The following is a 17,195-nucleotide window of genomic DNA, read 5'->3' on the forward strand; positions in this document are numbered from 1 at the left end:
GAAGTACTTCTTAGGCAACTTTCAAATCAGTGACATGTTAAACAGTGAGCTGGGTTGTGTGCAGGAATTAGCTTCTGGATTTGCTGGCATTTTTATTCTTAATGATTAGATTACGTAAAGTTGCCCTGTGAAGAGGATAGTTCCTAGGAAAAAGTAAGACAGACAATCCTTTCCTATTTAGTTGTTATTAACACATTGAATATATCTTTGCACTTACATAAAGGTGACCTCCCTCCCCTTTTCCTCCTGTTAAGTTTAATGCAGCTTTTACATTTTGCACAAGGATATTAGGCAACAAATTAGCCTAGAAACTTCAATTAATCTTAATCCAAACTAGGCCCCTGGGAAGAGATAACCAAGCAAACAAAATTCTGAACATTTAGCTCATTTCCCTAGCCACACCAACTGGCAGGACAGCTCTTTTCAGAAAATCAATCTAAATGCTTAAATAGAGAATTACTCCAACTCCGGACCCACTTCTTTCATCGCTTACAGAGAGTTTCAGTCAGATTTTCATGTGACTTGTGTAATTGAGGTGAATTAGAAAGGTATTAAGCTACGCAAATAGCACAAACATTTTATACTGCCCTGCCAAAGATATTATGTAATTTGAGCATTTGTGGTTATACAGATAAGTAAGATATTAAGGAATACCGGGATCAAATCTGCACAAATGACCAATGTATTCTGGAGGTTTTAGGCCTCTCACTCAGAAGTTGCTCACAAAGGCATTTGTAAGGACAGGATACCAGATTAGATGGACCACTGGTCTGTCCTGAAATATCAATTCCAAAATGTGTTGAAGTAGGGAAAAACTACCAGCAACTGAATTGCCATTTGCAGTTTTAAACCAAACTAAAATTTAAGGATATAAAATACTGTTCTTTCTGTTCAGTACTGAGTCCTATGACCCTTTCCCAAAGGTATCCTCAACACAACGTATGCTGATAGGACTTGTAACTATCGTTGGCATCAGTGGTGGTCTTAGGTGTTCATTTTCTCAATATTTGATCCATCTGATTATGGAGGTATGATTCAAGTATGACCCAGCTGATAAGACTTATGTATGTGCAGTTACTCTTTATGATTCTGAGTAGCCATTACTTGTGAGATAAAAGGATTTCAGGAAGAGAGGAATGAAAAGGAACAAACAGAGAAGGGCATATTAGGTTTACATATGCGCATAGCAATGATCATATGCAGTCAGCTCAGCCTGGTGACTGATACTGAAATTACAGTGTTTCCTTGAGTTTTCAGGATGCATGAATATATGTTTAATTAAGCAGGTGCAAATTTATGGACCCTGGAGACTGAACTAGTGGAGCACAGGGCGTGTTCCTGAGGCCTTTTCAAGCCAGATTATCTCACATCAAAAGAACGTCAAGATACTATGGTAAAGATAGTTACTATGGTAACTATCTTTATTATTTATTACTCTGTTGTAGGTGGAATCCAAAAATGTACACAATAAAGGCTCCAGCTAGGATCTGAAATTTGAGGCCTGCAGTTCCTGCATTGTGTTTACTATGGTGTGATATGCTTTTGTGACCCTGATTTAGAGGCAAATTCATTTCAGTGTGTGAGACCAAAAAATGTAATTATACATAAGGGGTTAAAACCTTTTGGCCATAGATATTTAGCAGTGATCTGCCCAATTCTGAAAACAAGGTAGGACGCTTACGTAGGTGACGCAGAATAGCAACTAACAAAAGCGTGTTAACCTGTAGAATGGTTCCTATGTAGGGCTAGCATCAAGCCTAAATCTCCTCGCTAACACTGAGCCTTCACCACAGCCTGCTTGTACAGTATCCCTTGTACAAATTCAGTGCAGACCATGAAGCCCTGGGAATTCATCTATTCCCCCAAGCCTGGTCTATGAAATGGGTATAAGGAGCCTCTCTCCCCACAGTCCTACTCAGTAAGGACAGGGGTGCCTTGACAGGCTTTCTTCTTACTTTTGCCCCTGAATATCAGCAGAAGTCAAGGAGTCTTTGGCCTGATGTCCATTGTGGCTGGTGGAAGCTCTGTTTTTAATCAAACAATAATAAATAAAAGTAAAAATTGATGAATCTCAAATGTTGTTCTACTAAGAATATGGCTTATCTTGGCAACATCTGAGACCAAACTCTTATGCATTAGATACCATGTAAATCTGCACCATGAGATTTAGTACCATAGCAAGTCCTGACACAATAGGCCAGATAAAGGCTTGGTATAACCCCACTAAAGGCAAAAGGAAATACTAGGATTGTCTTTGTTCCAACATGAAGACCTCTAGCCCAAAGAATGAGCCATGGAGATGCAGCTATTTCACACGTGTGACAATTCTCTACCAGGGCTGTGCAAAACGGCACTGTTTCATTTCACCTTGAGTTTCAACGGTTTGATGGAACAGCGTTCCATTTCACATTTCATTTCATTCCATTGAAACAGAAAGGCTGTTTCGATGCTATTTCGATGTTTGGGCATGGGAGGCAGCCCAGCTGGACTGACTTCCCATCCCCAGCGCTACGGTCAAAACATTTCGACTTTTGAAACGTTGTGACTAGCCTCATTTTGTTTCAAGGCTATTTCGAGGGACTTTGTTTCATTTCGATTTTGCTGTTTTGACGTTGAAATGAGTTGAAACAGTGTCAAAGCGAAACAGCCATCGAAATTTCACGCAGCCCTACTTTCTACCGTAATGTGCAGAAGCTGCCAACAGCAACTCTTATCACGTGGCATATAGAAAAGAAAAGGGCGAAGGCTTTTCCAAAATGGTTGCCTCAAGATACCTACATAAGTGGCCCCGTTTTCAAAATGCTGAGCACTTGGTAGTTTCTTCCAGAAGCTGAGGAATCTACAGTTTATGTAGCAGTACTTAGAATAAAGCCAGTTATTTTAGCTGTTTGAATGTGCACTGAAAAACCTAGTTAATTATCTGTTGGGAAAATCTTGCTTTAAAACTTTTCTCCATCACTTGCAGGATTCCTACTTTGTAGGTAAGATTCCCAAGGAGTTTCTAGGATGTTGATAGAGTTAACTAAACAAAACCAACAAGAGAATTTTATGCCCCATATTGAAAACTTTGCCTATTTGTCCTCTGACATCCACATCTGCTTGTAACAGCATGGACTGCACAGTCTCAAATCATTATGACTCAATTTTAATTTGATTCTCTGTAGTCACTAACAATAATTTCTAATCAGGATGACATCTGGTGATGGCTGATAATAGCCCCCCAAGATTAAAATAGATACTTATTCAAGTCTTTACTTCAACCCTCATTAAAAATGTCAGGGACTGTCTGTCTTAAAAAAATGCATCTTTTTTAATCCTGAAGATTCTCATTTCATAAGTTACAATCAGGACCTAATGTGTCCAAGCTGGGTACCAAAAAATATTGAGAAATGCATAGCAAGCTATGGCTTGGATAGTAGCCTACTTGGTCTAGCATCTTAACTACCACAATTGAATCACCTGAGTAGTTTTGGTCATACAAGTGTGTCACTGAACTTTTGGAATAAAAAAGAAAAGGTTGGGTTGTTTTGTTTTTTTAAACAGTAATTTCATAGCATCATGCATTAAATCCTGTTATCCTATAACTTATTAATGATAAATTGCTCTCAGGAGATATTAACTCTATATTTACAGAGTGTTTAGACATGCTGGCGGCTGTTTTAAAATGTACCAGCTGCTCAGTGCTGATTTAAGTACACAGATGTTCTTATTAGCATAACATTCAAATTCGATGCCCTTCTTATCTGCATCCTCCAAACGCACAAAAACAACAGCAGTAGCATCACAGGAGATTTATGCAAGAGGAAGCCCCCTCTCCCTCTGGAGCCTTCTGCACAGTCTGAATAAGCAGTCATGCAAAGCCAAGTACTGCTCTAGTTGTATACTTGGTCGTCTCTCTTATTTAGGTCACACTTACTGACAACAGGTGTGCTGCCCTGTAAAGAGGCATGTGGTGGTGTTGTCCCAGAGGAAGGACTTCCTGTAGGAGTGATTCCAGAATTGAAGTGAGATGTAGGCTACTTCTTATCTCCAACTCAGCTGACTGGCATGTTGAACTGAAGGAAAGGGTCTCACCAGTTTGTGTGTCTGGGTCATCCACCCAGATGGGTGAGTGTGTATTGTGCCAAGAAGACTGATATTCACACACATTTGTGGGTTTAGATCTGATTAAGCACCTGGGAGTGTTGAAGAAGCTTCCTCATCCTGAACACATACCTGTGGTTAAGAGGGTGCATCATTGCCCCTTGGCCTAATTCAGCTCAGATTATGATTAAAACTGAACACAAGTTGCTCCTTCTGTATGTAGACCTGCTGGCCTTGCTGAATAATGCAGAGAGGTGAGTGGGATGCAGATGAGAAAAGGATTAACAGTTTGCAAACCTGTCTTGTTAGAGGTTGTTATGAAACAAGCTTTTAATGACCATATTTGAGTAGGGAAAGGTGTGCTTAATCTGCTGGCACCAGGTAGCTTAATCTCAACATTGATAACAACCAGACCAAGTTAAGTAGTGGGCTAGTAAGGATCAAGGTCATGTTCAACACAGATTTCTAGCTTAATCCCTCCTGTGGGCAGAGGATTGTGCTGCATGGTTATTCCAGTGCATTGGATTAAGTCAAGAAATCAATTAATTGAATAAAAGCTTTGCTCATAACATTTGTTTTGAGAAAACAATGAAAAAGGGAAATTGATTTGCATTCTAGCAGTTAGTAATTAACAGTTCTCTTTGCTTTTGTTTTTCCCTTTTTTTCTCAACAGTGGTTTTATAAGGTGGCGAGACTCAGTTCTACCTGGCTTAGCATACACTTGAGCAGTCAATGTTAAACAAAAAGCCGCAACAATATATGCAGCCTTAGGTGAAATGGTAAGAATGCTGCAGTTAAAAAAAAAAGGCAAAACAAAACACAAGGAGACACTAATATTTGTGCCACAATTCATGGAAATATAAATAATGCAACATATGTACTGCCTAACTGCAGGACAGACCTGCTCTGTGCAAGCAATAAAAAATAAGAACATGTTTTGATAATGTTTTCTGCAAAGAGCTGCAGGTAATAAGTTGAAGAGCTACTTGTGGCTCTGAGCTGTGGTCTGCGTGTCGTGATGTGTGGGGAGTGGCTTGATGGGATGTAATGTTAATGGTCTTTAAGTCTACAGAACTGTATCAGTTTTCGGTGAAGGAGAATCTAGCCCTTTTGGCAACAGAACAGAACATGCAAAAAATAAGCCCAAATCAAAGTCTGGATCTGATCATTTCAGAATTTTTGGAAAGTTGGATCCAAACCAACTCTGTAACTCGGACACATCTCTAACATCACAATGATCTATTAAGGTGAATCTCTAGCTTTTGTAATGTAACAATAGAAAAAAGGATCTACCTAGGGTCTGGCAAGCTACAGTTTTCCACAAAAGCCTCGCTGTAAACTTTACAGCCATTGGCCATGTCTACATGAGTAGCTGACTACACAGTTGTTACTGTGCAGTCATTTAGTACTTGCTTACTATGCAGCAGCGGCCCCACACGGTTCTTTTCAGATGCTACCGCGCAGTAGAATTGCACCATGGTTAGTGCCTGGCAACACTGCTGCACAGTAGCAACGAGCTACTGCTCAATAGCTTATTAGTGTCTTGTGTAGACATGCCCAATAAGACTAAAATTCACTTCCATTTCTTTTATTATTTATTGTCAAGTACAGTTCTGGCCAAGATGAGAATTACACCAACAATAATAAGAAAAATATACATACACGTGCTTATCCCAGTGTTACAAAGCATTTTACAAAATTGAATATTATTCTGATTATGTAAATCATCATAATAGAGGTATACAAAGAAGCACCTCACCTGTGGTAATAGAGCTGGGAAGAGAATTCAGATCTCCTTGTTTCAGTTCTGTTGCAGCTCCTTGTCATACTGTTTCCCATTCCATAAAAATGTTACTTTTCATACAGTTTTCCACCTAACCACAAATAAGAAGTACCTAAGGAATCCCATTTAATGACATTTCCAGACCAGCATCCAGACCCCACCAGATGTATCAGTACGTTGTATAATGTTTGATTAGTCTGTCAACTACTAGGTTTTCTGGACCCGGACAAAATAATTTTGATTGCTAACATTTTTTTCTGCAGAGGTACAATTTTCCTAACATATATTCTACTCTCCCATCTCAATTTTCCTGTAGCCTCTTCTACCACGTAGCTTGTGGTGAGGAAATCCTAAACCACTCACTGTTTTAAACCACGTGCTTTTGTTAATTCTGCAAGTTTACTGAAGGGAGCAAGATCATGAGGCACACATGAAGGGAGAATTAGTTTGTACTTATGCAAAACCAAGAGTCTAGCATTGCAGCCCCAAAGAAGTGCATCCAACTAACCTATAGAAATAAAAAGCAGTGAGGAGTAGAACTAGAAACTGCAGCAAAGGAAAATGTGGCAAATCGATACTGCACAAGAGAAAGAAAATATTCAAGAGAGATATCAAAGAAGCAAGGAGGATTTTCCAGAGCACTTTGTTACAAAAGTCTTTACCACCTCCCACAGAGGCAATCAAGGCTAATGGGAACATTAGTACAGCAGAAGACTACATATCAAGAGAGTCCCTGGAGCAAATCACACCCAGTAACTAGAGCATCAGCTGAGCCATACTCCCAAAATCAAACCCCCGCTTGGCTGCAGAAATGAGCAAAAGGGTCATAAACAGTGGAGACAACATTTTTGCCGTGTGACTGCAAACAAGCGCCCAGCAGAGCTATTAAAAGTTGCTTTCTGGAAGACAAAAAATATGACTCTTCCAGTTTTATAGGCCATGTTCAGATGACTCTTACTCCTCCCCCATAAATCCAATTTTCACATAGATTAAATGGAAAGCTGTTACGGTCCCTGCTGAATAATGCATTGCATTGTCATGCCTCCATTGCCTGATGTATACTAAATCAATCATCTCCCACTCTAGCATACATCTTTGCAATGCAATGGAATACTCTCCAGTGCAGTGGTTGCCAGTAATGCTATAATGTTTCATCATCATCGGCAATCCCTTGCAGTCAAGCATGATTGTCTTCCATTATTGTCTTATCTGTGGGTCTGAAGCTGGCTGATGAGGCCTATCCAGGATTGACAGACTCTGCTGCAGCTCATGCACATGTTTGCGTGCAGGGGGTGTGACTCTCGGTTCCGTCCATGACATGCTGTATCTGCTACTCCCATTTTTCCGTCTCCTGTTGTTGTCATAAGGTTTCAAAGTACTAAGATCCTTGCAACAGATTCTTCCTTCATTGGGGGTGGGCCCTGAGCAATAGTCTCCCAGAAGTCGATGTCAATGTTGCATTTTTTAAAGTTGACCTTGAGGACATCCTTGAAGCAGTTTCTCTGCCCTCCTCTTGAGCAAAGGCCTTGACTGAGGTGGAAGAATAAAACTTGCTTCAGAAATCTGGAGTCAGACATCCACAAGGTATGGTTGGCCCAGCGAAGTTGATGTCAGATGATGATTGTCTCAATGCCCATGGTGTTTGCTTGTGAGAGGATACCAATGTTGGTGCTTCTGTGTTCCCAATGGATTTGAAAGATCTGCCAGAGACAGCATTGATGGTACTTCTCCAGTGACTTGAGGTTTCTCCTGTATGTTGTCCACATCTCAGCTCCATACAGTAATGTGGGGACTGTAACTGCTTGATGTGAACTGTGAGCTTGCTTTTGGAGCTGATGTTGTAATCTTCAAACACCCATTTCCTCAGGTGTCTGAAGGCTGCACTTCTGAGGCAACGCTGGGTTTCTTCATCGATGTCAGCCTTCTGTGAGAGATGGCTTGCAAAATACGGGAAGTACTCAACGTTCTCCAGAGTCTCACCATAAATCTGAATCATTAAAACTGGGGACTGCTCATTAAGAGCTTGTTGATGGAGGACCTTAGTCTTCTGAATGTTAAGCATCAGTACCATTTTCTTCTATGCCTGAAGGTCTATTTCTGAGTGAGCACAAACTACAGCATCATCTGCATACTGGAGCTTGATGATTGCGGTCAGGTTGATCTCGGTTTTGGCTTAAAGTCAGCTGAGATTAAACAGTTTACCATCTATTCAGTAGTTTAGCTCCACTCCAACTGGAACCTTGTTGGTAGTCAGATGTAGTGTTACAGTAAGGAATATCAAGAAGAGTGTTGGAGCTTTGCTTAACTCCCATCTTAACTCAAAGGGATCTATGAGAGATCCTTTATTGAGCACCACCTCTCACATCCTATCGTGGAGCAGGCAAAGATTGGTGACAAATTTTGGTGGGCATCTGTACTTCAGAAGGATCCTCCACAGTGCTTTTCAATTGATAGGTCCAAGGCTTTTGTGGGGTCAAAAAAGGTCACGTAGGGAGGTTTATGTTGTTCTGAGCATTTTTCCTGCAGCTGGCGAGCAGTGAAAATAATGTCAGCTGTGCCTCCTGATATTCTAAGCCCAGACTGAGATTTGGGGAGATACTCTTCATCAAGTGGAAGGAGATGGTTGTGGAGGGTCCTTGCAATGATCTGATCCCTCTGCAATTTCCACCATCAGGCTTGTCTCCTTTCTTGAAGGTTGTCACTGTGGTGGTCATCTGGGATTTCCTTATCATTCCAGACCCTTAGATTGAGGGCATGTTGCTGTGATGTGAACTCTTCTCCCCCCACTACTTGAAGATTGCGGTGGGGATTCCAGCAGCTCCAGATGCCTTGTTATTCTTTATCTTCTTGATGGCTTTCCTCACCTTGTCAACGGTTGAAGGGATTCACATTTCTGACTGGCTGTGGTGGGATGGAGCTGGGAACACTCTCATCAACAATAGTCTTGATTTAAAAGGTCTTCAAAATACTCTTTCCAGTGGTCATTGATGGTTTCTCTTTCCTTGGTTAGATCTCCTCCATCCTTAGGTCTCAAGAGTGTTGGTCCTGGGTGCTCGGATCATAAATAGCTTTGCATATCATGGAAGTCAGCAAGATATTGAATCTCCTTTGCCTCATCTTCCTACCATCTGTTTTTCAGATCTCAGGTCCTCCTTTGGACCTCTGCCTTGGCTTGTTGGTGATTCAGTTTCTTTTGCTTTGGGTGGATGTCAAGCACAAAAGGCACTGTGTTTGTGGTGGATCAACTCCTGGCTCTCCCGGTCATTCTCATCATACAAGTCTTAATGTTTCCCAATAGAGAATCTAAGTGCTGCCAACATTGTCCCATTGTTATTGACTGAAGTTCACCAGTTTTTCTTGAGGCACTAATGGAAGAAGTCTCACCTGATTGGGTCCTTGAGTCCTTCAAAGCTGATCTTTCATCAGTGATTGGTCCGACAATCATTAGTTCCTAGCATAGCTTGGGTGATGCAGACATCTTTATGATCCCAGGCATGAACAATGACATAATCAATCAAGTACCAAAGCTTGGATCACAGATGTTGTCATGATGTCTTGTGCCTGTTTTTCTGACAAAACAAGGTGTTGTTGATGTTGAGTCTGTGTTCTATGCATTTGGTCAAAAGGAGGATACCACCAGAGCTGACGTTTCCACTCCCTCTTTGCTGATGTTTCCGTTTCAGAGGTTTGAGTCCCTGCAAACTTTGGCATGGAAATTTGCAAGAAGAATAACTCTGTCTCCCTCCAAAATGTGAGAAAGGACTTGATCAAGGCTGGCGTTAAATTTTTCCTTGGTTTTGGCAGCAGTGTCAAGAGTCGGGGGATACGCACCGATGGCAGGGAGCCAATGCACCAGTTTGGCTGGCAGTTTAAGATGGAGAGGCATGAGGCAATTATTAATTCTGTTAGGGAACTCATTGAATTCATTTATGAGTTCATTCTTGATGGAAAAACCATCAAGAACCATCAAGCCAGCATTCTGGTTCTTGTGTGATATTCTCCTTCTTGTGCAGCATTCTCCTTCTCCTGAGGACAAAGCTGTATTGCTACCCAGTGCATTCACATATGGCAGATACTAGAATGACCTTCAGGGAAAGTTAGCTGTGAAATAAGAAGGGGAAAGTGTGACAAATAAGCAGTCACGGACCAGGCAGCAGCAACAGCATCAGGATGTGGTGGGGACAGCAGATGGTAATGCTTTTCCTCCTGAAAAGCTACATATATCCTTTGACGGTGGTATGACATAGTGAGTACAGGTGACCGTTATAATAAGCCTGCCCTGGCCCCAGCCATAGGTCTTCAGTAGGGAAGCAGGCAGAAGAAGATGCTAAAATCTCAATGGCTGTAAAAGCTGGAACAAGATCTCCAATTGTCTTGGTCTCCTTGCCATTGGATCATGGTCCTATTCTATCAAGAACCACATGGAAGCTGATGTGCAGCAGCTTCTCCATGACAAAAGAAATCATGCTCAGGTTTCTTCCATGGCAACAGCTTTTCTTACCACATGGATCTTTGATGTTACAACAGTGTTTCTTTAAGCTACATGTAGGAAGTACCATTATAAATACCAATACTGGGGATGGAGGCTTAAGTATTTGATGCTAGAATGGAGGAGGTGAGGAGAACATTGTCTTTGACCATGAAATGTTCCATTCAGGTAAAAAGCCACTTGTTTGTAAAACAAGAAGATCAGAGGTGGAATCCTGACTCTATTGGAAACCAGTGATAAATCTGCTATTGATTTTAGTGCATGACAGGATTTTACTTCATGTGTACAAAATATAGCTGCTCCCTCACCAATATTTCTTGCATTGAGAGACAGATTTCATTAATACATATTTAATTTCAGCTAGGTGACAAGTTGAAATCATCCCCTGGAAGGCAGATGTGGGGAAATAATTTTTCTAAATCTATCTAGTATTAACATGCAGCTCTTTTGAGCACATATGGCACATTTGACCAGAGAAGAGACTGCAATAAAGGAGAAATGATTAGTTTGAATACTATACATGATGTAAAACTTTTGGTATCTGGGGAGTTGAAAGAAGCTGTAGAAATACACAGCAGTCTCCTACTCACACATCTGTCAGTATGACCTGTGTTAACCCAAGATAATATTGTTCAATAGAGCTGTATGAAGCTTCTGTCACTAATTCAATTCAGAGGAGATTCAGCCTGATTCAGCAGTTGAATCTCCAAATCAAATCAGGAGTCCCATTAATCTCTCTGAATCGAGTCAGAAGCCTCCTATGCGATTCAGAGAGATTTGGAGACATTCAACAATTCATCCATAGACACAGCTTTATATGTTTTTTCTACATACCTTAAGGTACAGGTACAGCTTGTAGGCTTGTGAACACTGAGATGGTGGGGTGGATGGAGTATCCCATGGGAGTGCAGGGGGGAGGGGGTCTCCCACGCGTTCAGCGGCAGACCTGGAAGTGGACCTCCCTGTGCAAAACTTGTTGTCTTGAGTTATTCAGTGCAAAACTTGTTGTCTTGAATTATTCGGTGCATTTTTGTAGAGCCAAGAAATCCAAGCAGGTTCAATGGGCATTGACATCTGAGTACATATATCTTAACTAAATGGTTTTATTGATATCATTTGCAAAACCTAAAGCTACTGCCAGCTAATTTAGTAGGAGTGAATGTTGGAATATAGAATTTAACATGGGTAAATGCCACTCAGAGCTGTGGTGTCTAAATACAGCAAACTAATACCTCGGGCCTTTGGATGTCCCACTGCTTGTAAATTAGTTCTGGTTCCTACATGCAGCAAGACAGTGAGAGCTCTTTTGTGAGCAGCCATTAACTGGTGGCAATTTTTGGTGATCACCCATGTGAGCTAAATTCAAAGTACAGATGTAAGGTCTCCATTCCAGGATTATTCTCCCTAAGTCCCAGAGGTGCCATATAGGACATAGGAATGGGATATAAATGCTGACCTCATTTGGGCTATTTCTTTAAAAAAAATGCATGGGAAGGCATTTTCATACTTGTTTAAACCACTAAGTCTGTCCAGAATTAATGATTGAATAATTTTTTGCCTTTATTTTTTGGGGTGGGGATTGGGGGGAGAGTTGTGGGAATAACATATACTTCCATTTTTATTTGTTTTTATTTTTATGGCATTTTTAACTAAATCCAGAAAAAGTATGATATCTGTTGACCCTGGATTTAGGACCCAGATGCCTTATTCCAACGGAAGACCCACCTTCAGACCTACCACAACCTTGCATTTGATAACAGGCAAATTTATTGATACAGTAATAACAGAAAAGAAACAATACAAATAATCAAGCAATTTTATATATCTGCCCAATCCTAGGGCTGTCATCAGAGTCAAAGTGCATCTGGCCAGGACACAGTCTTCACTCTGAGGCTTTCTCTTAGGTGTCAGTATGTCAGCAGTCTGGAGGTGGGATGCCGAGGCCCACACCCCTCCCCACAGTGGGGTGGATAAGATGGGCTGGTGGTGTGCCTCTGCTCATGGTGGCCTTAGGGACACTCCTGAGGGATAGGCACAGGGAACCCTCTTGGGGAGAAGGAGGGAGTAGGAGGACCCAGGTGGGACAGGGAGGGACCTGGGCAGGACCCTTTGTTACTCTAAAGTCTCTGCCTTTGTATTTTCCTTTCCTCCTGATGACTCCTAATCCATGGATGTCACTGGTTGGTCTCCCTGTGTTCGTCACATGTCCATGTATCTCATCATATGCACACATACTAATTTGATCTTTCTGGGCCTTCTCTTAGTTTTGTCTGTTCCCCCAAAAACATGACTTGGGCCCCCCACTCTGTCACCTTATTAGCTGGTGCCATCTTATCTCATGTTATGGAACAGTATGGTAAATGCCCCCAGTTTCTCAGACTGTGTGTATATCCATTGACCTTGTTGTGTTAGACAGCCTATCTGCTTTGAAGTTTGTGTGAAACTGTGTGTGCGTGACCCAGGTTTTCAGATATCAGTTAAACCTTGCTGCCTATCCTGAACCATTCTAATTAGTGGTACACCATTACATTGGTCCCATATCAGATAGGCACCAATATAAGGAAAATTGACCATATTGGCAATTGTTTTTTTTTGGCTGATGTGACTGATAATGTTGTCCATAAATGCCCCGTGCATGCATGCAGCTGCAGCATAGAACACAGACAGCCTAGAGAGTAGCCAGGTCTGGTTGGTAAGCCTGTTGTGAGGGAAGGGGCAAGGCGGGGGGCAGTTCGAGGCCCCAACAGTGAGGGGGGGAATGAGACTGGGGCTGGGTCAGGCACTGCATAGCTGGGGAAGGGTCTGGGTTTGTCTGGGAGGTATGAAGAGGGGGTGGCAGCTCCCACAACTGCATGCCCCCCAGGAGGGTATGGGGGATGTGTACCTCTGGAGCTGAGTGAGAGCCGAGGATAGGCTGCTGCTGCAGGGCTGGCACCAGGCTCTTCCTGACAGTGGGGCTGGGCCAGGCTGTACTTCAGGTGGGTAGTGGTGGTGCTGGGTTGTGAGGGCTATGGTGAATTTTGGGGTGGATGGAGCTACCCCCCCCCCCCACATAGCTCCCTTCCAAGCACTACCACCACCTTCCCCATCCCCCACTGGGAAGAGCTTGGTGCAACCATGGCCCTAGCCCACAGTGACAGCCTGCCCTTGCCCCATGCGCAGATCCAGGGCATGTGACCTCCATGCCCTCCTGGGGTGCTCATAGTGGTGGCAGCCACCCACCCCCACCCAAATCCCCCAGATGAGCTGCTCATGGCTCTGTCCCATGCCCCACCCTGGCTATGCAGCACTTGCCCCTGCCCCACTCCCTCCCTCACTGCAGGGGCCTTTATCTGCACCCCCCCCACACCATCTCCCTCCCTCCCTTCCCCCACAACAGACTTACCAGCCAGACACTGCTCTCCAACCTGCCCACCTGTATATTGGCAATCATATCAGTATCGGTCAATATGGCTCATTAAAAATCAGTCATCAGTATTGGCCCCAAACATTTCTATCGGTGCATTCCTAATTCCAGTGCATATACATACACCTATACATCAGTTCTAAAAAAAGCAAACTTCTAAATGCCATTCTTAAGCCATCTATATCGTTCACACTAAAGAATCACTTACCAGAGGGGATACTTTATTTATGTATAGAAAAGGAAACAATAAATTTATAGTTCAGCTTGTTTTCTCCTGCAAATCAGGTCTACGGTTTTAAATCTACAGTGGAACTTAATCATAGCCAATGCTTACAATTGGTGTTGGGTCACTAGTGATACCTTTCTTTAAATGTTCTGTTAAACTTCCATGATGATGATGATGATGATGATGAATGTTCTGCTAACGTTCTGTTCCTTTATAAGACAGATGCCCAAGACAGTGTTACTGCTGAGTGTGTTATGACTAGTCTGTTATCTTTCTTAATTACGTCCTTACTCATTTAAAATAAATTGATTTGTAAGAATGTTGGGATTCTTTGGTTTAAGTAGCATGTTTCCTACCCAAATTCTAATTCATGGGAACCTATATAAAGCAAGCTATGTCTAAAGCATTGTAGCATATGAAAAAAAAATTCTGTACTTAGAAGTGTTGTTAACTGTCCGGTCACTTCCTTAAGCAACCTGGTGTTACAGGTATTAGGATGATCCCCTGAGACAGTTCGTCACTGTATTAAAAAAACAAGGAAAGAGATCAGATTTCCAACCAAATTACTCCCCTATGTGCACAGGAAATTGCATCGTCTAAGGGGCAGCACCTGTGCCATTCACACATCACAGCATGTTTATTTTTCTTAATTTAGTTTTTTTTTTCTTCAAGTCTTTTCAGGTGTTTGTATAATCAAACAGGCTTTTCACGGGTACATTCATAGGCTGCCAGTCCTTGAAGCTAATCAGACAGAGGGCTTGATCCTACTGTCTTTGAAATCAATGTGAATTTAACCCTTGGGTTCAATAGAAACAAGACAGAACTGGATTTCATTCTGCTTCACAACTTTGAAACTGGAAACCAATTTACTTGTGATTTGCGCTGATATAATTGGGAGCAGAAATTATGTATGTTTGTCTGTCTATAGTACTTCATCAATGGTTAGGAAAGTGAGATATCTAAAACCTAATATCAACTCTTAGCACCAGGGTTTTTCTCTGATTACTGGTTCTATACAACCCCAGGTAAATCATTTAAGTGCAATATTTTGCTGTTGGGTTCCTAAATATAGGCACAAGGACAGACGGACAGAAGGACAGACAGCCGGGATTTTCTCAGGTTCTGAAGACAATGATCATATTGAAGTGAGTTCTCAGCACTTCTGAAAATCAGGTTAATTTTCCAGATTGAAATAAATATTTTCCAATAGGTTTTACAAAATGATAGTGTGAATAAAACAAAAGCAAAAAAGAAAAACGTACAGATCAAAACAATTCTCTACTAAACTAATGTAGAATGTAGAAGTTATTTATTAATGCTTTAGAATTTTATGGAAAGTAAAGTTTGAAATAATACCTCAGGCAGACAGGAAACCAGAATGACTGAGGTGAAATATCCAGGAAGCACTGGTTTGACTGGGCATTTGACTTCCTATGCTTCCATCCATAGCCTGACAGAAGGGGAAAACCTTGGTTACAGGGTTCTGAAATGGTAGATCTATGTTTTATTGGGTAAAGATAACACCAAGGCCCAAGTCTCCCATCCTTCGGAAGAACGTGATTAATCACTGTGGTGACCTGAAAAAAACCCCCAAACTGGTTCTTTCAAAGGATCCTAAATTATGAGCCCAAATTCCAAATTAAATTCCCCAAGATCTGGGCAAGTAGCTCCCATATTCTCTTTTGAGTTTTAAGTTGACTGCTAGTCAGTATATATGCAAATACTAGTCATTTTGATTGTCTCAAGCTTTGGGGGCCCGACCTGACAACCCTGAAAGGGGTAGTTTGTCAGTAGGTCATTTTCTGAAAACCAGAATCTGATGTGGTATCTCAGATTGGATGCCCAAAAATGGAAACACACATAATTGCTACGAATGTTAAAAATCCCAGGCAGACATTATTTACATTAGATAATGGAGAAGCAGGTACTTGTTTTAAGCGAAATAGAAAGGGAAACAGGAGGAATCATGATCAGTTTCAGGGTAGTTCTCTCTTTTTGCGAAAGAGAAACTGGCAGAAGAAAAACAACACAATTTAATCTTCATTATGGAAGAGAAAGTTTCTTCAGGCACTTTATTCCCCTGAAGGGTGGTTGAATGGCACTTATTTTCATTAATAATTGTATACGATATTTTCCTTCACTAAGCAGAAGGCTTTTAATCTTCATAGCCACTATTAAAATCAAGAAGTCATTGCTTCTTGGGATCAGTATGCAGAAGGAAAAGCTTTTTTTAAGGAAGGCTCCAGGAACTAGGAATGCTCACCCTGCAAGATAGTATACTAAAATATAACACACACGGTGGCACTACATTTTCACTTCTATATACAAGTGCATCTGAGTTGGTTTGTATGATTGTTTTATCTCTATCACATTTTGGCATATAATTGAGGAGGGCATCAATTATCTCTTTAGTGTTACTGTGGTAGTGGTGGGCTTAAATGTTTTAGATTAATTTAAGTCATTCATTCTCACATTATTTTAAAGCTATGCAGATTTCTGGAAGCTAAGGTTTGGCATGAGAGATGCAGCTGGACTGGAAATGGTTTCTGAGCTCTTGAATTTTCCCCGCTTCCCAAACAGTAACAAAAACAAATAATCCTGATGATAAAAATTAGATTGTTGGTTTGCAATCAACACGTTCTTTTGTTATTAATAGACAGCTACATTTTTAAGTGAGAAGTTATTTCAAATCAGAAGCTAAAACTTTGCTTTTGGGAGGGAGTGGGGAATGGGTGCACAGTTCAGAATTCAGCTCTGCATACGTAAATCTACGTGTCCCCAAGTATGCTCAGGATCGATATGTTTTGAGTAGGTAGTCACACATTAAAATAGGATTCCCCAGGTATATACATAAGGCCAGGAAATTCCTAACATAAAAAAAGATGGCTACCACTGGGCCACAGACTACACATTACCCAGACCCCACTCTAGCCCTCCTCTTGGAGATGGCCCACTACATGCATTTTCTATTTCATGCATAATCAGCACTGGGAAAGCTTCTGCTAAATTAGGGAGTCAATAAGCAGATGGATAGTGTCATGGAAATTTTTGAGTATGTGCTGCCAGTACAGAAGAGGTTAAACTGACACGCGCAGTTTGAAGCTGTGAGTGGAAATTTCCAAGGCTCACCCAGTCCTTGCCCCCTGGGTGACCTGCGGAGCTGTCAATCATTGCTGACCTACTTTCCCCACAGACGCATGCTCAGATT

General features: G+C 41.6%; 1 long non-coding RNA gene across 1 annotated transcript in view; it reads right to left on the reverse strand.

The window, feature by feature from the left end:
* Nucleotides 1-12,560: 12,560 nt before the first annotated feature.
* The window catches only part of LOC109310285, a 9,289-nt gene continuing 4,654 nt past the window's right edge, over nucleotides 12,561-17,195 (reverse strand). Inside the window, exon 3 of the long non-coding RNA XR_002101180.1 lies at nucleotides 12,561-12,772. This is a non-coding gene — a long non-coding RNA (uncharacterized LOC109310285). The remainder of the gene's footprint in view (nucleotides 12,773-17,195) is intronic.

Source organism: Crocodylus porosus, unplaced genomic scaffold (assembly GCF_001723895.1).
Source record: "Crocodylus porosus isolate Cpor-Errol unplaced genomic scaffold, CroPor_comp1, whole genome shotgun sequence".
In the NCBI taxonomy this organism is placed as follows: Eukaryota; Metazoa; Chordata; order Crocodylia; family Crocodylidae; genus Crocodylus; species Crocodylus porosus.